Source organism: Salmo salar, chromosome ssa03, assembly GCF_905237065.1.
Source record: "Salmo salar chromosome ssa03, Ssal_v3.1, whole genome shotgun sequence".
Classification (NCBI taxonomy): Eukaryota; Metazoa; Chordata; class Actinopteri; order Salmoniformes; family Salmonidae; genus Salmo; species Salmo salar.
In genome coordinates, this window is record NC_059444.1 from 55,544,089 (window position 1) to 55,566,595 (window position 22,507).

The following is a 22,507-nucleotide window of genomic DNA, read 5'->3' on the forward strand; positions in this document are numbered from 1 at the left end:
TTCTGCCCACATATTTTCAATAGGATTGAGGTCAGGGCTTTGTGATGGCCGCTCCAATACCTTGACTTTGTTGTCCTTAAGCCGTTTTGCCACAACTTTGGAAGTATGCTTGGAGTCATTGTGCATTTGGAAGACCCATTTGCGACCAAGCTTTAACTTCCTAACTGATGTCTTGAGATGTTGCTTCAATATAGCCACATAATTGTCTTGCATCATGATGCCATCTATTTTGTGAAGTGCACCATTCCCTCCTGCAGCAAAGCACCCCCACAACATGATGCTTTCACCCCCGTGCTTCACGGTTGGGATGGTGTCTTCGGCTTGCAAGCCTCCCCCCTTTTCCTCCAAATATAACGAATTCTGGATATTGTGGTTTGCTTACAAACTTACTGAAATGTACAGTAGTGGCCCATTTCTACCGATGATATCAACTATGCAGAAACGCTCATATTTGGGCATAGTGAGGAAAAGCAACATTTTTATTACACATATTAATGGACATACAGTATATAGTGAAATAAACCTGCGGTTGACACTTTATTCAGGAATCATCAGTCCTCCTATTGCATGTCAGGAACAATTTAATTCCGGATGATATTGTTCAAATTCTACAGATGAAAGGAAAGATGATTGTCTATCCTTGTTCTACCTCAAAGTTATATTTCCAGTTTCCCACAAAATTCTCAAGTTTAACTAAGTGTAAAAACCTTGACATCTGTATCTGTGGGCATCTTTGTTTGTATGTCAACCTTAATAGATCATCAGTTGTATAGTCTTCAGGAGGCTTGTCCCAACCCAGTATCACAGATTATTGTGAAAAGGGCATGAATTGCTTACTGGAAAATCGTGACAGGCACACGAAAAAGTTACTTTTTTGTGCGCAGTACACTATTTTAAATACAGTGAATTTCAATCACAGATAAAGACAGGAGGTTACTTAAGACAGAAAAGATAGTAGGGAGGGTAGGCGTGTAACGCAAACATGTTCGAATCTAATCGCGGACACATTTAGCTAACTAACTTTGCCACTACTTACTACTTTTTAGCTCTTTTGCAACTCTTTATCATGTTAGCTAACCCTTCGCCAAACCATAACTTTAACCCTTTAACCTAACTTCTAACCTAAACTTAACCCTTTTACTACTGAGCTAGCATGTTACCTAACCCATAATCTTAACCCCTAGCCTAGGTAAAGTTAGCCACCTATTGTGTTGATTGGCCAGATATACAGGTGGGTAGGAAAAACCAATGCCAGACAGTCACTGTGACTCACTCAGTTCCACTTCGACAGCCTTAACGTGTGTGTGTGTGTGTGTGTGTGTGTGTGTGTGTGTGTGTGTGTGTGTGTGTGTGTGTGTGTGTGTGTGTGTGTGTGTGTGTGTGTGTGTGTGTGTGCGCTTTTGGTTTTACTATCCTTGTGGGGACCGGAGGCAAATTTGTACAAGTGGGGACATTTCACCAGTGTGTGTAAAGTTTGTTTATGGTGAAATAGTGTTTTTGAGACTCAACCAGCTGTTTTTCTGAAGGCAGTTCCCCAGTAGGTGTTGTTTTGTCACTACAGTAGCGAGAAACATCCTTTGTTGTGTTTGTTGTGACCGGGATGTTATTTGTATGGTTTCAGTGCCTTCACAGTTGCATGTACTGAAGGTGTCAGCTCTGCTAGCATAGAGGGTCCATGCTTGCTCTCCAAATTCCAACACACCATGCTGTTAAAGAAATTTGCTGCAATTATCGAAATTGTTCATGCAGTGTTGTTGGAAGTTGTTCAAATAAAGAGTGAATAATTGGTTTGATGATGCGACTACAAGTGTGAATATAATGATATATCTGTGCACCAGTCTAACGCACAGCATGCACTTCAGAGAAACAACAGTTGAACAAACAGTTGCAAAATACATGATTTTTCTGGATTCCACAACGCGTCTCAATTTTCAAAACACTTCTTCCCCTCAGAGGTGAGCCCATCATCACCTTTCAGCCCCACTCCCAGCTTAAACACCTTTACAGACTACACTGACTTTGCACAACTCAGATTCAGATTCCAATTGAGACAGAGGCTTTAGTCAGACAGAGGGTGCCAAAGCGAGAGCGTAAGTAAGACAAACCGTGACTAGGGCTGTGGTGGTCATGGAGTTTTGTCATCCGGTTATTGTCATGCAAATGACTGGAACCCAAGGGTTCTATTTCAAACCAATTTTGGTAGAGTGAAAAATAACCTCTGGGGTTCTAATCAAAAAACCCTACAAAAGGGTTCTTTATAGAACCTTTAGGGGTGCCATATATGAAGCAAGCAATACAACCCTTTTTTGTTGTATCCAGAACCTTTTTTTCTGAGAGTATGTATGATTTTATAGTAAGAAGAATATAATTGAACTTTGCTGAATATAATATAAAGGATATTTTTTCCATTCAGGAGCGAGTGCCCATATGAAGTAGCTATGTTGAGCGTAAAAGTGATCATTTGAAAGAGGTTCTATACGCTAGATTTTGAGTTATTTGGCAACTTTAGTTGTGAATGATACAAACATTTATGGGCTGTATGATGCGACTATAGGATATTGATGATTGGAAATAGTCACAAAAAAAAGCTTGCACTCTGTTCCTTGCCTCAGGCTGCATGTGCTGTTCTCATCAAGTGAACATATTTTCACCTATCATGCTATTCTCAATTTCATTTTGTATTTTCTAATATGTAAAATTAGTTTTGATTTAGAATGGCCCATTTTCAAATGTGCAGGAACAGGGGCAGGGGGAAAAGACATGTCATCTGTATTCACTCAAATAGCGAATCGAGGCGCTTTCCAGCAGTTTGTGCTGGTGTAACGGCTGTCTGAAGAGAGAGTAGACCAAGGTGCAGCGGAGTTAGTGTTCATCTTCAGGAATTTATTAACGACGAAAGAACACTATACAAAAAACAAGAAAACCGACAGCCAAACAGTACTGTCAGGTGCAAACACGAACGAGACAGAAAACAATCACCCACAAAACCCAAAGGAAAAATAGGCTACTTATGTGTGACTCCCAATCAGCAACAACGAACTTCAGCTGTGCCTGATTGGGAGCCACACATGGACCAAAACAAAGAAATACAAAACCATAGAAAAAAGAACATAGAACGCCCACCCAATGTAACACCCTGGCCTAACCAAAAATAAAGAACAAAAACCCCTGTCTATGGCCAGGGCGTTACAGCTGGGAAGGCTACTCCGGTTTTATAGTGTAGCATTTGCTTAATATTAGTAGCAGCTGGGATCCTCATCTTTTTAGTTGCATCCATCAAAACTCTGCTTTCACACGGGATTGCATTTAGAAATATCTGGGCTTATAAGAACACTTCACCTATTTCACTCCACGCATCAACCACTGTTTGAGGAGCTTGCAGCCTCTCGCTACTCGACAGGTGATATTCAGCCCAAACTCTGTATGCCATGGGCTCTCCAACCCTGTTCCTGCAGCTACCCAGTGCATAATTTTAGAAACCAAGTGAAATCTGTTTGCGAACGTCTATAGTATAATGTTTTCACAACTAAAACATATTTCATTAAACTGTTGACAACCCCTCTCTCTATGCACTTGAGAAAGGAATGAAAGAGAGAGAGGAGGAGATGGAAATGTCAGCCTATTAATTATGGCTATTCAAAATCAAATACAACTAACTCTGTAATCCACCCTGCACAATCCCCGAACCAACAGCATCGCCTAGGCCTATACGTTCTCTCCCAGACTCTATAGAAAGTTTGGAGTGTAGCATAAGGTATCAGTCCATCCAGCATGCATAATAATACAGTCCACACTCAAAGGCAATTACTAGAATTTGTTTAATTTTGGAATGTAGACTAGACCAATTATGTACCGAAGACATCTTAAATCTGTTTTTTGTCTGCCATGTGTAATATGTGGTAATTCAGTTTTTTTTCCAGGCTTGGGCTCATATATCAAATCAAAATCAAATCAAATTTATTTATATAGCCCTTCTTACATCAGCTGATATCTCAAAGTGCTGTACAGAAACCCAGCCTAAAACCCCAAACAGCAAGCAATGCAGGTGTAGAAGCACGGTGGCTAGGAAAAACTCCCTAGAAAGGCCAAAACCTAGGAAGAAGCTTAGAGAGGAACCAGGCTATGAGGGGTAGCCAGTCCTCTTCTGACTGTGCTGGGTGGAGATTATAACAGAACATGGCCAAGATGTTGAAATGTTCATAAATGACCAGCATGATCAAATAATAATAATCACAGCAGTTGTGAAACAAGTCAGCACCTCAAGAGTAAATGTCAGTTGGCTTTTCATAGCCGATCATTGAGAGTATCTCTACCGCTCCTGCTGTCTCTAGAGAGTTGAAAACAGCAGGTCTGGGACAGGTAGCACGTCCGGTGAACAGGTCAGGGTTCCATAGCCGCAGGCAGAACAGTTGAAACTGGAGCAGCAGCACGGCCAGGTGGACTGGGGACAGCAAGGCGTCATCATGCCAGGTAGTTCTGAGGCATGGTCCTAGGGCTCAGGTCCTCCGAGAGAGTGAGAGAGAGAAAGAAAGAAAGAAAGAAAGAAAGAAAGAAAGAAAGAAAGAATTAGAGAGAGCATACTTAAATTCACACAGGACACCGGATAAGACAAGAGAAATACTCCAGATATAACAGACTGACCCTAGCCCCGACACATAAACTACTGCAGCATAAATACTGGAGGCTGAGACAGGAGGGGTCAGGAGACACTGTGGCCCCATCCGATGATACCCCGGACAGGTCCAAACAGGCAGGATATAACCCCACCCACTTTGCCAAAGCACAGCCCCGACACCACTAGAGGGATATCTTCAACCACCAACTTACCAGCCTGAGACAAGGCCGAGTATAGCCCAAAAAGATCTCTGTCACGGCACAACCCAAGTGGGGGCGCCAACCCAGACAGGAAGACCACGTCAGTGACTCAACCCACTCAAGTGATGCACCCCTCCTAGGGATGGCATGGAAGAGCACCAGTAAGCCAGTAACTCAGCCACTGTAATAGGGTCAGAGGCAGAGAATCCCAGTGGAGAGAGGGGAACCGGCCAGGCAGAGACAGCAAGGGTGGTTCGTTGCTCCAGAGCCTTTCCGTTCACCTTTACACTCCTGGGCCAAACTACACTGCATTAATATGACCTACTGAAGAGATGAGTCTTCAGTAAAGACTTAAAGGTTGAGACCGAGTCTGCGTCTTTCACATGGGTAGGCAGACCATTCCATAAAAATGGAGCTCTATAGGAGAAAGCCCTGCTTCCAGCTGTTTGCTTAGAAATTCTAGGGACAATTAGGAGGCCTGCGTCTTGTGACCGTAGCGAACGTGTAGGTATGTATGGCAGGACCAAATCGGAAAGATAGGTAGGAGCAAGCCCATGTAATGCTTTGTAGGTTAGAAGTAAAACCTTGAAATCAGCCCTTGCCTTAACAGGAAGCCAGTGTAGGGAGGCTAGCACTAGAGTAAAAGGATACAATGTTTTGGTTCTAGTCAGGATTCTAGCAGCCGTATTTAACCTGTTGGGCCAGTATTTGCACGGCCGGATAAAAAACGTACCCAATTTAATCTGGTTACTACTCCTGCCCAGTAACTAAAATATGCATATAATTAGTAGATTTGGAAAACACTCTAAAGTTTCTAAAACTGTTTGAATGGTGTCTGTGAGTATAACAGAACTCATATGGCAGGCCAAAACCTGAGAAGATTCCATGCAGGAAGTGGAAATCTGATTTGTGGAATCACCTTCAACACTTTGCCTATGAAACACACCGTGAGTTAGGATTCATTTAGCACTTCCTAAGGCTTCCACTAGATGTCAACAGTCTTTACAAAGTGGTTTGAGTCTTCTCTGGTAGAAACTAAACGAACGACAGGCCTGGAAAGTTGGTCATAGGGGGAGGGCCATTACTACTATGATGCGGGCGCCCGTGGGTACCCTTTTGTTCCGAAACGTTTAGTAAGACAATGCAATCGTCCGCCTTGAATATTATTGAAGCTCTGATTGAAAAAGGCCCTAAAGATTTATGTTAAACAACGTTTGACATGTTTGAACGAACGTAAATATATATTTTTTGCACATTCGTGACGACAAGTCCCGCGCGCCTCGTACATTATGAGTAGCCTTCGGAACGCGCTAACACGAAGGAGCTATTGGGACATAAATTATTAACTTTTTCGAACAAAACTACATTTGTTGTGGACCTGGGATTCCTGGAAGTGCCTTCTGATGAAGGTAATCAAAGGTAAGGGAATATTTACAATAGTATATTTGATTTTAGATGGTTCCAAGATGGCGCTAACCTGTATCGCCTAGCCTATTTTTCTGAGCATAGCACCTCGTTTATTGCAAAGTGTGATTTCCCAGTAAAGTTATTTTTAAATCTGGCAATGCGGTTACATTCACGAGATGTTAATCTATAATTCTTTGAATGACAATATTAAATTTTAACAATGTTTTCAAATAGTAATTTAGTAAATTGTAGCGCTGATTCACCGGAAGCATTTGAGGGAAAATATTTTCTGAACGTCACGCGCCGATGTAAAATGCTGTTTTTATATATAAATATGAACTTTATTGAACAAAAAATGCATGTATTGTGTAACATGATGTCATAGGAGTGTCATCTGATGAAGATTGTCAAAGGTTAGTGCTGCATTTAGCTGTGTTTTGGGTATTTGTGATGCATGCTAGTTGCTTTGAAAATGGCAGTGTGATTATTTTTGGCAGGGTACTCTCCTAAAATCGGACAACGTAATTCGATTCAGGAGAGGTGTATCTATAAAATGGTGTAAAATAGTCATATGTTTGAGAAATTGAAGTTATAGCATTTATGAGGTATTTGTATTTCGCGCGTGACGCAATTCCACTGGCTGTTGACTAGGGTGGGACGCAAACGTCCCAGGTTCCCAGACAGGTTAACAATAACTGAAGTTTATTTAGTGCTTTATCCGGGTAGCCGGAAAGTAGAGCATTGCAGTAGTCTAACCTAGAAGTAACAAAAGCATGGATGAATTTTTCTGCATCATTTTTGGACAGAAAGTTTCTGATTTTTGCAATGTTACGTAGATGGAAAAAAGCTGTCCTTGAAACAGTCTTGATATGTTCGTCAAAAGAGAGATCAGGGTCCAGAGTAACGCCGAGGTCCTTCACAGTTTTATTTGAGATGACTGTACAACCATCAGGATTAATTGTCAGATTCAACAGAGGATCTCTTTATTTCTTGGGACCTAGAACTAGCATCTCTGTTTTGTCTGAGTTTAAAAGTAGAAAGTTTGCAGCCATCCACTTCCTTATATCTGAAACTCAGGCTTCTAGCGAGGGCAATTTTGGGGCTTCACCATGTTTCATTGAAATGTACAGCTGCGTGTCATCCGCATAGCAGTGAAAGTTAACATTATGTTTTCGAATGACATCCCCAAGAGGTAAAATATATAGTGAAAACAATAGTGGTCCTAAAACGGAACCTTGAGGAACACCGAAATGTACAGTTGATTTGTCAGAGGACAAACCATTCACAGAGACAAATTGATATCTTTACAACAGATAAGATCTAAACCAGGCCAGAACTTGTCCTTGTAGACCAATTTGGGTTTCCAATCTCTCCAAAAGAATGTGGTGATCGATGGTATCAAAAGCAGCACTAAGGTCTAGAAGCACGAGGACAGATGCAGAGCCTCGGTCTGACGCCATTAAAAGGTCATTTACCACCTTCACAAGTGCAGTCTCAGTGCTATGATGGGGTCTAAAACCAGACTGAAGCATTTAGTGTACATTGTTTGTCTTCAGGAAGGCAGTGAGTTGCTGCGCAACAGCTTTTTCTAAAATTTTGAGAGGAATGGAAGATTCGATATAGGCCTATTAGTTTTTTATATTTTCTGGGTCAAGGTTTGGCTTTTTCAAGAGAGGCTTTATTACTGCCACTTTTAGTGAGTTTGGTACACATCCGGTGGATAGAGAGCCGTTTATTATGTTCAACATAGGAGGGCCAAGCAAAGGAAGCAGCTCTTTCAGTAGTTTAGTTGGAATAGGGTCCAGTATGCAGCTTGAAGGTTTAGAGGCCATGATTATTTTCATCATTGTGTCAAGAGATATAGTACTAAAACACTTGAGTGTCTCCCTTGATCCTAGGTCCTGGCAGAGTTGTGCAGACTCAAGACAACAGAGCTTTGGAGGAATACGCAGATTTAAAGAGGAGTCCGTAATTTGCTTTCTAATGATCATGATCTTTTCCTCAAAGAAGTTCATGAATTTATTACTGCTGAAGTGAAAGCCATCCTCTCTTGGGGAATGCTGCTTTTTAGTTAGCTTTGCGACAGTATCAAAAATAAATGTTGGATTGTTCGTATTTTCCTTAATTAAGTTGGAAAAATAGGATGATCGAGCAGCAGTGAGGGCTCTTCGATACTGCACGGTACTGTCTTTCCAAGCTAGTCGGAAGACTTCCAGTTTGGTGTGGCAAGACAGCTTATGTGTAAGCATAAGTCACACCCTGATCTGTTTCACCTGTCTTTGTGATTGTCTCCACTCCACTCCAGGTGTCGCCCATCTTCCCCATTATCCCCTGTGTATTTATACCTGTGTTCTCTGTTTGTCTGTTGCCAGTTTGTCTTGTTTGTCAAGGCAAACAGCGTTTTTGTTCTCAGCCCCTGCTTTTCCCAGTCTCTCTTTTTCTCGCCCTCCTGGTTTTACCCTTGCCTGTCCTGACTCTGAGCCCGCCTGCCTGACCACTCAGCCTGACCTTGACCCTGAGCCTGCCAGCACATTTGCCCCACCTCTGGATTATTGGCCTCTGTCCACCCTGAGCCTGCCTGCCTGCCGTCCGGTACCGTTGCCTCACCTCTGGTTTACTGACCCCTGCCTGCCTTGACCTGTCTATTGCCTGCTCCTGTTGGATTATTAAACCATTGTTAATTTGACGTGTCTGCATCTGGGTCTTACCTTCATACCTGATATAAGCTTTAATATGCCTATAGGTGTTTTGAATTAATCATCACCTTAGAAAGCGCTGTCCATTTCGTTATGTTTGGCTTTGAAACAATATCCACAACAAACATGTTTTCCACTCAGTTTCTTCAAAATGATCGATCACAGTGAGCTGAGTTTTAAAAGCATGATACTGTTTTGATTAGTGTTAAATGTGATTTTCGACTTCATTTGCAATGATGTTGGAGTGAGAGAGTGACAACAGAGTGCTGAGTACCAGGCCATTAGTGACCTGACAGTCCTAGCGAGTTGGGTACTACCAACGCATGTTCAGAGTGCATAAAAGGAGATTACTCAATTTAAAGTGGAATTTGCCTGCAGTCATGACTGCCGGTGTGGCGGTAATACGGTCACCGCAACAGACCTAAACCCCTTGATCCTTGTGTGTGTGCAAGTATTTGAGAGAGCCATGGTACAGGGAAACACTGACAATGTAATTGACTTAGTGGGGATGTTTGCCGCAGCGCTCAACGACAACACGCTGACAACGCTTCTCAACAATGTACAGCACCATTGATCTGTGCTGCGGCGTTAATATGAAGACACTCTACATGAGCCATCAGGGGTGCGTTCAAGAGTGACTGCAGACAAGACCCACCCATAGGACTCAATAACACAAGTCAAAGGTGGGAGCACTCTTAAATGTCTGAAAGAAAGAGGGAGAGGTGGAGAGAAGAGGTAAGAAGAAAAGGTAAGAGACAGAAGACAGATTTGTGTGAACATTTGAATTACTTGTGCAGATCTCAAGTTAGGATTCAGGCCTAATAAAATATGTATTCTCTTACACGTTGCCCTCTATTTTGGCTGCTTCGCTCCCCCCTGCTCCTTGAACCCTGATGTTAGAGGACACCAGCTAAACAGGGAGACACGGCCCTGATACAGTAATGACAGGTTTCCTTACAGTTGAAACAGATTTTTTTTATTGTTGTGTTATCTGTACATCTCCGAAAAAAAGGTTCCTTGGGGTTCTACAGTATAAAACACCTTTTCTTCTCAGATTGTAGGAAATAGCTTTTTAAATCAAGCCATTTTATCTATTGTTTTCTTGAGCATGTTAATTTGCTTTCCTGAGGGTGTAATGCGCAGCAACATGCTGCCCTTTCATGTGAACACACACTGATGATAATTGGATAAAGGCCTAATCACAACCCCTTATGCATTGGTTGGCTGCATTTCCTGGACTTCCTGAATCCTGGACCTCCTGACAGGCCACCCCAGGTGGTAAGGATAAGCAACAACTCATCTGCCACGCTGATCCTCAACACCGGGGCCCCTCAGGGGTGCGTACTTAGTCCCCTCCTGTACTCCCAGTTCACACACGACTGCATGGCTAAGCACAACTCCAACACCATCATTAAGTTTGCTGACGACAACGATGAGATAGCCTATAGGGAGGAGCTCAGAGACGTGTGTCATGACGTGGTCCTTTTTGGGTATAGCTAGTGGCTTCCCCCTGTCTCTCTCTATCTCTCCTACACCCAGGTTCTGTTATCTCAGGTCGTAAATTCCTGGAGGAGACTCTCTCCCCCTGGCCATGCAGAAAGAGACACACAGAGAGAACAAAGGATTTCAAATGGCGAACTCCTAAATCCCCAAAATGAGGATTTGATACAAAATGTCCACTTGTGAAAAGGTGGGAATGGTCCGTGGACACTTAAGGGACGGGTAATGATGAGTGTGTTTCATTTGGTGACCTCAAAGAGGACAGGAAACACACGACTATATCTCTGAATATGTAAATTTCTCAATGATGGGGGTTTTATCTAATGCTTGTATAAAATGAATGAGTAAAGATGAAACTATTTGTGAAAGGGTGTAATATGATGTAAAAACCTTTAATGTGAAATAATTGTATTCCCTTTAAAGTTTAGCTAAGTCATTGGCCCGCCCCCGTGAGCACAGACATGATCTGGCGTCATGGAACAGCCTTTTTCTACTGTTATGAATAAAAAACCCTCCTCCTGAGGAAATCCTCTTCAGACCACGCGTACCTCGATGGACACCGAGGGGGCACAGGTTGAGTTCAGACCACAAAAACCTCAGTATAAGCTAAGGTTGTAATGGTTATTGAATTCCTAACCAAACCACGTGGAGCATTGGCTACACGGCGAGCAATGGTTAAACTCTGAGACTATCGATCCCGATAAAATAAGAGCAAATCTTAGACACTAATTACTAGTCTGCAGCTAGAAATTATGTCAACCTGGGATGAGAAGACCACAACCGCCGAAACACTTATTCTATGAGAACTTTTCTGAATGGTACTCTGAAGTATCCATTATAACCACGGAAGACACGATCTTCAGTGAGGCAGAGAGAGAGACGATGATGACTCTCCAACAGAAGGACTGACGATTCCAACAGAGATCACGACGACACACTGGGAGTAAATATATACTGCTCAAAAAATAAAGGGAACACTTAAACAACACATCCTAGATCTGAATGAAAGAAATAATATAATTAAATACTTTTTCATTTACATAGTTCAATGTGCTGACAACAAAATCACACAAAAATAATCAATGGAAATCCAATTTATCAACCCATGGAGGTCTGGATTTGGAGTCACACTCAAAATTAAAGTGGAAAACCACACTACAGGCTGATCCAACTTTGATGTAATGTCCCTAAAACAAGTCAAAATGAGGCTCAGTAGTGTGTGTGGCCTCCACGTGCCTGTATGACCTCCCTACAATGCCTGGGCATGCTCCTGATGAGGTGGCAGATGGTCTCCTGAGGGATCTCCTCCCAGACCTGGACTAAAGCATCCGCCAACTCCTGGACAGTCTGTGGTGCAACGTGGCGTTGGTGGATGGAGTGAGACATGATGTCCCAGATGTGCTCAATTGGATTCAGGTCTGGGGAACGGGCGGGCCAGTCCATAGCATCAATGCCTTCCTCTTGCTGGAACTGCTGACACACTCCAGCCACATGAGGTCTAGCATTGTCTTGCATTAGGAGGAACCCAGGGCCAACCGCACCAGCATATGGTCTCACAAGGGGTCTGAGGATCTCATCTCGGTAAACGAATGGCAGTCAGGCTACCTCTGGCGAGCACATGGAGCTGTGCGGCCCCCCAAAGAAATGCCACCCCACACCATGACTGACCCACCGCCAAACCGGTCATGCTGGAGGATGTTGCAGGCAGCAGAACGTTCTCCACGGCGTCTCCAGACTCTGTCACGTCTGTCACGTGCTCAGTGTGAACCTGCTTTCATTTGTGAAGAGCACAGGGCGCCAGTGGAAAATTTGCCAATCTTGGTGTTCTCTGGCAAATGCCAAACGTCCTGCATGGTGTTGGGCTGTAAGCACAACCCCCACCTGTGGACGTCGGGCCCTCATACCACCCTCATGGAGTCTGTTTCTGACCGTTTGAGCAGACACATGCACATTTGTGGCCTGCTGGAGGTCATTTTGCAGGGCTCTGGCAGTGCTTCTCCTGCTCCTCCTTGCACAAAGGCGGAGGTAGCGGTCCTGCTGCTGGGTTGTTGCCCTCCTATGGCCTCCTCCACATCTGTACTGGCCTGTCTCCTGGTAGCGCCTCCATGCTCTGGACACTACGCTGACAGACACAGCAAACCTTCTTGCCACAGCTCGCATTGATGTGCCATCCTTGATGAGCTGCACTACCTGAGCCACTTGTGTGGGTTGTAGACTCCGTCTCATGCTACCACTAGAGTGAAAGCACCGCCAGCATTCAAAAGTGACCAAAACATCAGCCAGAAAGCATAGGAAGTGAGAAGTGGTCTGTGGTTACCACCTGCAGAACCACTCCTTTATTGGGGGTGTCTTGCTAATTGCCTATAATTTCCACCTGTTGTCTATTCCATTTGCACAACAGCATGTGAAATGTATTGTCAATCAGTGTTGCTTCCTAAGTGGACAGTTTGATTTCACAGAAGTGTGATTGACTTGGAGTTACATTGTGTTGTTTAAGTGTTCCCTTTATTTTTTTGAGCAGTGTATATTGATTGCAATTATTCCCGAATGAGTGAGCGTTTATGTGCAAATGATTAGCATTTCAATAAATATAATTATCAACTGTTTAGTGACTCCTTTTTGTCTTTCCCGCCCTTCTTAATCCACACCCACTTCCCTTTGTCCACCAAGCTGTCATATCGGCTTAGCCCACTAGGGAACCTCCCCTATTATTTCCTTGTAACCATATCTACTGTTTGTGTGTTTATGCATTTCTGTGATTATTTAGTTAGTTAGTAAATAAATGATTAAGACAATTGTTGTATGGATGATTCATAATAAAGACTGGGTTCATGCAGATAAACAACAATTTATGACGTTTGGAATGAGGCTAATGTGAGGTAAAGAATAATTCATTAATTAGAAGACTAATTGATCAGATATTAAAATATCTGAAGAGTTATATTAGGAAAATTCTAACTTTAATCTGAAGATTTTCCTTGGTCCCCCGACTTCCTAGTTAATTCCATTTACGTGATTAGTTTAATCATGTAATAATAATTACAGAGAATTGATTTGATAAAATAACAGTCTTCACTTTAATGATGCCAAAGACACTGCCAGGACAACAACCTCTCCCTCAACGTTAACGTTAGTCAAAAGAGATGATTGTGGACTACTGGAAAGAGGGCCGAACACATCCCCGTTCAAATCAACAGGGCTGTAGTGGAGTGGGTCAAGAGTCTCCAGTTCCTTGGCGTCCACATCACCAACAAAACTATCATGGTCCAAACACACCAAGACAGTCATGAAGAGGGTACGACAACACCTTTTCCCCCTCAGAATACTGAAAAGATTTGGCATGGGTTCACAGATCCTCAAAAAGTTCTACAGCTACACCATCGAGAGCATCCTGACCGGTTGCCTCACCGCCTGGTATAGCAATTGCTCGGCATCCAACCGTAAGTCCCTACAGAGGGTAATACATTACTGGGTACAAGCTTCCTGCCATCCAGGACCTCTATACTAGGCGGTGTCAGAGAAAGGCCCAGAAAATTGTCAAAGATTCCAGTCACCCAATTCATAGACTGTTCTCTCTGCTACCGCACGGCAAGCGGTACCGGAGCGCCAAGTCTAGGTCCAAAAGGCTCCTTAACAGCTTTAACCCCCAAGCCTTAAGACTGCTGAACAATTAATCTAATGTTCACCGAGACTATTTACATTGACCACCCCCCCCCTTCTTTTTACACTGCTGCTAGTCGCTGTGTATTGTCTATGCATAGTCACTTTACCCCTACCTACATGTACAAATTACCTCAACAAACCTGTATCCCCGCACATTGACTCGGTACCAGTATCCCCTGTATATAGCTTGGTTATTGATATTTTGTGTTAATATTTACTAAATAAACTAAAGTAAAAAGTTTAGCATAGTTTCTTGCTTAAGGGCTCATCAGTAAGCATTTCACGGTATCACAATGCCAGCGGGTCAGAAGTTTACATACACTAAGTTGACTGTGCCTTTAAACAGCTTGGACAATTCCAGAAAATGATGTCATGGCTTTAGAAGCTTCTGATAGGCTAAATGACATCATTTGAGTCAATTGGCGGTGTACCTGTGGATGTATTTCAAGGCCTACCTTCAAACTCAGTGACTCTTTGCTTGACATCAGCCAAGACCTCAGAAAAAAATGGTATACCTCCACAAGTCTGGTTCATCCTTGGGAGCAATTTCCAAACGCTTGAAGGTACCACGTTCATCTGTACAAACAATAGTACGCAAGTATAAACACCATGGGACCACGCAGCCGTATTACCGCTCAGGAAGGAGACACGTTCTGTCTCCTAGAGATGAACATACTTTGGTGCGAAAAGTGCAAATCAATCCCAGAACAACAGCAAAGGACCTTGTGAAGATGCTGGAAGAAACAGGTACAAAAGTATCTATATCCACAGTAAAACGAGTCCTATATTGACATAACCTGAAAGGCCGCTCAGCAAGGAAGAAGCCACTGCTCCAAAACCGCCATAAAAAATGCCAGACTACGGTTTGCAACTGCACATGGGGACAAAGATTGTACTTTTTGGAGAAATGTCCTCTGGTCTGACGAAACAAAAATTGAACTGTTTGTCCATAATGACCATCGTTATATTTGGAGGAAAAAGAGGGAGGCTTGCAAGCCGAAGAACACCATCCCAACCGTGAAGCACGGGGGTGGCAGCATCATGTTGTGGGGGTGCTTCGCTGCAGGAGGGACTGGTGCACTTCACAATATAGATGGCTTCATGAGGCAGGAAAATGATGTGGATATATTGAAGCAATATCTCAAGACATCAGTCAGGAAGTTAAAGCTTGGTCACAAATGGGTCTTCCAAATGGACAATGACCCCAAGCATACTTCCAAAGTTGTGGCAAAATGGCCTAAGGACAACAAAGTCAAGGTATTGGAGCGGCCATCACAAAGCCCTGACCCAAGTTAAACAATTTAAAGGCAATGCTAGCAAATACTAATTGAGTGTATGTAGACTTCTGACCCACGGGGAATGTGATGAAAACAATAAAATCTAAAATAAACAATTCTCTCTACTATTATTCTGACATTTCACATTCTTAAAATAAAGTGGTGATCCTAACTGACCTAAAACAGAGAATTTTTACTAGGATTAAATGTCAGGAATTGTGAAAATGTTTGTTTAAATGTATTTGGCTAAGGTGTATGTAAACTTCCGACTCCAACTGTACCTGTGGTGCTGATGTTTAGGCTGAGGTATGTATAGTGTTTTGTGTGCTCTAGGGCAATGGTGTCCAGATGGATTTGTATTCGTGGTCCTGGAAACTGGACCTTTTTTGGAACACCATTTTTTTTGTCTTACTGAGATTTACTGTCAGGGCCCAGGTCTGACAGTATCTCTGCAGAAGATCTAGGTGCTGCTGTAGGCCCTCCTTGGTTGGGGACAGAAGCACCAGATCATCAGCAAACAGTAGACATTTGACTTCAAATTCTAGTTTGGTGAGGCTGGGTGCTGCACACTGTTCTAGTGCCCTCGCCAATTCGTTGATATATATTTTGAAGAGAGGGATGCAGCTTAAGCCCCACCATCTCACCCACGGCCCTGTGGAAAGAAATGTTTGTGTTTTTGTCACGTTTTTCCCCCCAACACCACTTTCCGTCAATTTGTATAGCAGACCCTCATGCCAAATTAACTATAAAGATTTTTTTAAATCAACAATGCACGAGAAGACTTTGCCTTGGTTTTGTTTTATTTGTCTGTCAATTAGGCTGTGCAGGGTGAACACGTGGTTATATGGTAATTTGGTAAAAAGCCAATTTGAATTTGTAGTCAGTATATTTTATCATTTCATTTAGGAACTGCTTGAAGTTTTTTTATTTGATAGGGAAGCTGAGAGGTCAAATATACTGTTTTCTCCCTCTCCCTCTCCCAGAGCACCTGAGAAATGAGGGCAGCATTGTTAGAGTGCTGTCCATAGGTACACACCGGGCTCTTTGTAACTCTGCTTTGTGTGTGTGTGTGTGTGTGTGTGTGTGTGTGTGTGTGTGTGTGTGTGTGTGTGTGTCCCAGAGCAACTGAGGAATGAAGGCAGCATTGTCAGAGTGCTGTCTATAGACTCTCTTACAGGCCGTAAGGAGACCTAGGTGTGTCAGAGCAGTGATCCGCTAAGTGCCCACTAATGAAAATTGATGTGTCGTGCTTGTACACTCTTAGAAAAAAAGGAACTATCTGAACCTAAAAGGGTTCTTCTGCTGTCCATATAGAAGAACCCTTTGAAGAACCATTTTTGGTTCCAGATAGAACCCTTTTGGGTTCTATGTAGGACCCTTTCCACAGAGGGTTCTACATGGAACCCAGAAGGGTTCTATGTGGAACCCAAAATAATTCTCCCTGGAACCAAAATGGTTCTCCTACAGGGATAGTTGAAGAACCCTTTTAGAATCCTTTTTTCTAAGAGTATATAAGATGCTGAGGGGGAAGTTGAGGGAAAGCATCATTACATTCAATAAGGAGGTTAACTGCATAATGTTAAGACTCCTTTTGGCAGCCATCCCTTGAACACGTGGTTTCTTCTTTTCATTACATATTTTTTAACATCCCAAATTTAACAAATATACCCTGGGCAGGTGGAGAATGGGCAAGCTCCCCCAGAGGGCAAAACTTAATATATATTTTTTAAAGAACCAACTGACAATGAAAAATGTTTAAGGGAAGAGAGGTCCCCTGCGTTGGATCAGAATGTGTGGAGAGAAAGACATGCTTTGTGAATCTGCGTGTGCACGTGCATGTCAGTAAGTCACAGGGAGCATCTGAATGCATCATGGAAGCGGATGGTGCCATGCATGTTTTTGCTCAGCTCACCCCCTGCCTGTGTTTTTCCCCGATCCATAAACAATCCACACTCAACCCATGTTTTCTTCCCCCTCTCTTCCTTTGTTGGCTCAATGGACGCCGTGTGGGAGGTGAACTTGCTTGTTTAACTGGCACAGTCATTCCCATTTGCCAAAATGTGATAGTTATATGGTTTCCTTCAGGCCCTCTTTCATTTTTAACTCATTTGTTTCTTTGATACATCCTGTGGTGAATGTTTTGTGTTCAGATTTTCAAAAAGAAAGGTTGCTTCGCTTCCTCCATTATCAGTAGTGTAAAGAAATAAAAAATTATTTAAAGTACTACTTAAGTCATTTTTGGGGGTATCTGTACTTTACTATTTTTGACTACTTTTACTTTTACTTCACTACATTCCTAAAGAAAATCATGTACTTTTTACTCCATACATGTTCCCTGACACCTAAAAGTACTACACAGTAAATTTGAAAGTGTTAAATCAACACCTGAAGTGTTACATTTAACACTGTCAGTGAGTACATATGGTCCCACTCTACAGAGTAAAAAGCACACTGATCAAAGTGTTACATTTCTAGTGTTGATTTAACACTGAAGAGTGCAAAACACTGCAGTACACTGGCCGGTGTTGATAAAATGTAACACAAAGAGGTAATCAACACTGAGTGTTATAGTGACACTCACTAGTGTTGTTCTAGGGTGACTCCTATTAAAGTAACAATGTGTTTACTCTTCAGTGTTAATTTATTTACTCTTCCTCCATGTAAATGGAAATTATATTTTGTAAAAGCACTTGGAATCTCACAATAAACTCAAGCAAAGCTGTTTCAACATTCAAATATGTTTATTATGACCAAACCATAAGTCTCAGCCCTGGCTTAAACTGTTATCAAGTGAGAGTAGAATGTAGTCAAAATAATTTCTTGCTCTATATGACATGAGCAAATTAAAAGGTTTGTGGTACATGATGTCATTTACATGAAATACCTTGCATGGTGGACTTTGCTTCAAAACAACTGTAAATGCATGCAAATGATCAAAACATAAGGTTTCAAGAGCTGACCCAACCAAAACAACATTTTCCTTTTTCAGAACAATAGCCTTAATCTTGTAAAATACTGGCATTTCAATGGCTACTTCACCACATATGACCAAATCAAGACGATATTCTATACCATGGTGCTTTACCCGTTTAACTGACAAAACATTTGTGTGCACTAAGACATTCAACTTGGCAGCAATCTCATGGCCTTCTTTCAGGTCATTGAGCCTTGACATCTTTCCTGGACCTGAAGCTAGTCTATCCTGGCTGAACGTTTCCCAATTATATGCCGTGTAATTTTGGTGTTTCTTGGCTAAGGTCATAGTGACATTCTTAAAAGGCTACAATTGCTTTTTAAAGAAATTATGTTTTGCCTTGTAGCGCATGCATGAGTGAAGAATGGCCAATATTCTTTATACAACGAGATAATGTATCATGAAGTGGTGTTTCGGTAAACAGATTTCTATCAGGAAACAAATACTTGAAAAGCCTATGATGTTCAGCAATTAACTGCTTCAGATAGATAGTCATGCCCTCTGTTAGTATAGGAGAAAACACAATATTTACAGTTTGTAGTAGTAACAGCAGCAGCTGCCAGTATTGATCATCTTACTGTAACACAAGTTTTACCTCAAATTGTGCAACTCCTTCTAAAATGTCATGAGTTATATAAACAGAAAAAGTGTCTGTAGTATTGAAGTACTGCAGAGAGTTCAATAAGTAAGCATGCTTCACACCGTACACATTAGGTAGTGTTGGGTTTGACTGAATAGTTTGACAATGGTCAGAGTGCATGTGTTTTGTTCGTAAAGTCACGCTTGCGTCATCCTCAGAGAACACAGTTTGAAAATCCACTTTCTCAGTGAGGCAAAAACATCAACACAAACGAGCACAAAAATATTCCACAAAACCAAACAGGCAATGTATACCAAGATTATCTCCAGTTACTTGGACAATACTGCCATGTATACGACCACTGAAGAAGGAAACTTCAATACCCTCAGTCTCAAGCACTTTCAAATCACTTACTATTGGCTCAAGAATGGTATCAAATCCAAAAGTTTTAAGGTCCTGGATATGGAAGGGTGCACATAAGTGAATATTTATGTAATTACATTTTGGGGTAAAATTTCTCAAAGTAAAGTTTATACCTCCCAACTTGTGAATACCCTTTTTTGATCCCAATGTCTCAAAGTCTCAAAGTCATCATAAAAGAGTTGAATTTGCAATGCATTTTTCTCTTTAGAAAAGAGAGGATGTCTCTTCATATATAGTCCATCTTCCAAATCAAAGTAAACTCCATCTTTAAAATTGTGCCCCAAGTTAAACATGCCACTTGTGTTTAGGTTCTTCAAAATTGACTGCAATGTCTCGAGAATTGGAACGTAAGAAAATGTATCAGTTATGACTATTTGATCATAAATTCCAGTAGTTTTTTTCTTCTATTGTCAAGTCTAACACAGAGGACTTTCTCAACTGGTTGAACTGTTCCCCATTTTTGTATGAAATAAGCACTTCGTTTTGATACTGAATTCAACAATGTGAAAGGATTTTCAATATCCTGAAAAGAATGTTGGATTTTTCTGACAGTTTCTGTGTCTTTTTAAGATATACAGTCATGGACAAAAGTTTTGAGAATGACACAAATATTAATTTTCACAAAGTTTGCTGCTTCAGTGTCTTTAGATATTTGTCAGATGTAATTACACTTCAGTATTCCATAGTAACAAGCATTTCATAAGTGTCAAAGGCTTTTGACAATTACATGAAGTTGATGCAGAGTCAATATTTGTAGTGTTGACCCTTCTTTTTCAAGACCTCTGCAATCCGCCCTGGCATGCTGTCAATTAACTTCTGGGCAACATCCTGACTGATGGCAGCCCATTCTTGCATAATCAATGCTTGGAGTTTGTCAGAATTCGCCTCTTGAGGATTGACCACAAGTTCTCAATGGGATTAAGGTCTGGGGAGTTTCCTGGCCATGGACCCAAAATATCAAAGTTTTGTTCCCCGAGCCACTTAGTTATCACTTTTGCCTTATGGCAAGGTGCTCCATCATGCTGGAAAAGGCATTGTTCGTCACCAAACTGTTCCTGGATGGTTGGGAGAAGTTGCTGTCGGAGGATGTGTTGGTACCATTCTTTATTCATGGCTGTGTTCTTAGGCAAAATTGTGAATGAGCCCACTCCCTTGGCTGAGAAGCAACCCCACACATGAATGGTCTCAGGATGCTTTACTGTTGGCATGACACAGGACTGATGTGAGCGCTCACCTTGTCTTCTCCGGACAAGATTTTTTCTGGATGCCCCAAACAATTGTAAAGGGGATTCATCAGAGAAAATGACTTTACCCCAGTCCTCAGCAGTCCAATCCCTGTACCTTTTGCAGAATATCAGTCTGTCCCTGATGTTTTTCCTGGAGACAAGTGGCTTTTTTGCTGCCCTTCTTGACACCAGGCCATCCTCCAAAAGTCTTCGCCTCACTGTGCGTGCAGATGCACTCACACCTGCCTGCTGCCATTCCTGAGCAAGCTCTGTACTGCTGGTGCCCCGATCCCACAGCTGAATAAACTTTAGGAGACGGTCCTGGCGCTTGCTGGACTTTCTTTGGCGCCCTGAAGCCTTCTTCACAACAATTGAACTGCTCTCCTTGAAGTTCTTGATGATCCGATAAATGGTTGATTTAGGTGCAATCTTACTGGCAGCAATATCCTTGCCTGTGAAGCCCTTTTTGTGCAAAGCAATGATGACGGCACGTGTTTCCTTGCAGGTAACCATGATTGACAGAGGAAGAACAATGATTCCAAGCACCACCCTCCTTTTGAAGCTTCCAGTTTGTTATTCGAACTCAATCAGCATGACAGAGTGATCTCCAGCCTTGTCCTCGTCAACACTCACACCTGTGTTAACGAGAGAATCACTGACATGATGTCAGCTGGTTCTTTTGTGGCAGGGCTGAAATGCAGTGGAAATGTTTTTGGGGGATTCAGTTCATTTGCGTGGCAAAGAGGGACTTTGCAATTCATCTGATCACTCTTCATAACATTCTGGAGTATATGCAAATTGTCATCATACAAACTGAGGCAGCAGACTTTGTGAAAATGTATGTTTGTCATTCTCAAAACTTTTGGCCACGACTGTACATGTAAGAGCGGTCACTTTAGCTTGACGCTGTATCTCTTGAACTGCTTCTTCCATGGAAGATACAAAACTATTTACAGTCTTCTGACCTACACCTGCAGCCTGCAGTTGTGCAATAGCAGACGCACACATATCAAGTGTGTTCTTGTTAGGTATTGGTACCTCATGGTTACAACTAGAATTTGAAGGGAAATCAGCATTACTTGGCTGATTATCAACAGCAAGTTAGCGTTTAACAAAATTTGAGTCTCCGGAATGTGCCCTGCTCAACTGCTTCCTAAAGCCTGAAAATGTACCAAATACACGACAACAATCTGCTTGACCACATTTTAGTCTAAGAGTTCTACCAGGGCACATTCCATGCATCAACTTGAGATGCCTGACGAGCAAGTTGGTACTTCCATGACTAGCATGGCAACAAAACATATCATTATAACTTAATCAGCATTAGTGCAGAGTTTAGTTCTGAGCTCAGCAACCCTCGGAGTCTCCTTAACCTTCCCAAAGTCTATGTTGTACACGGTTGTCTGTATGAAGGTGTACATGTTGCGCAGCATTGTATTGTACCAAAAACAAAGTGAGTCTTGAAAAGCTCATCGAAGGCACCAAGAGCGCTCGTTGACTTGCACAGCAAGGCTCGCTTGTCCAGGATGAAGTAGTAAGCGTGGATGCTGCTCTTCCTGGTCCCGACTGCAAGAAGATATGGTTGGCGGCTCTGGTCAATCACATCAAGGTGCTCCTGGATACTGGTTCCTGCCTGAAGACGACAAAAACAAACACCATCATTAGTTCATCATAACGGCTGCAGCACTGTCCATGAATAAGAATGCCAATACAAACCTTTTGGAATATCACAAGATGCTGTTCAGCTTGGGATGCAGACATCTTGCCTGGTATTTTGCGGCCTTGTGATGAAGGAGGAATCAAATGGAGCAGGAGAAGGATGGAGGAAAGAGATCCTGATTAAAATTGTAAATTCCATCAGTGACATTAACATTTCAGAGTTATTTGCAATATAAATGATTATGAACATCTAACCATCAGCATTCGTGTCAGCTCCCTCATCAACT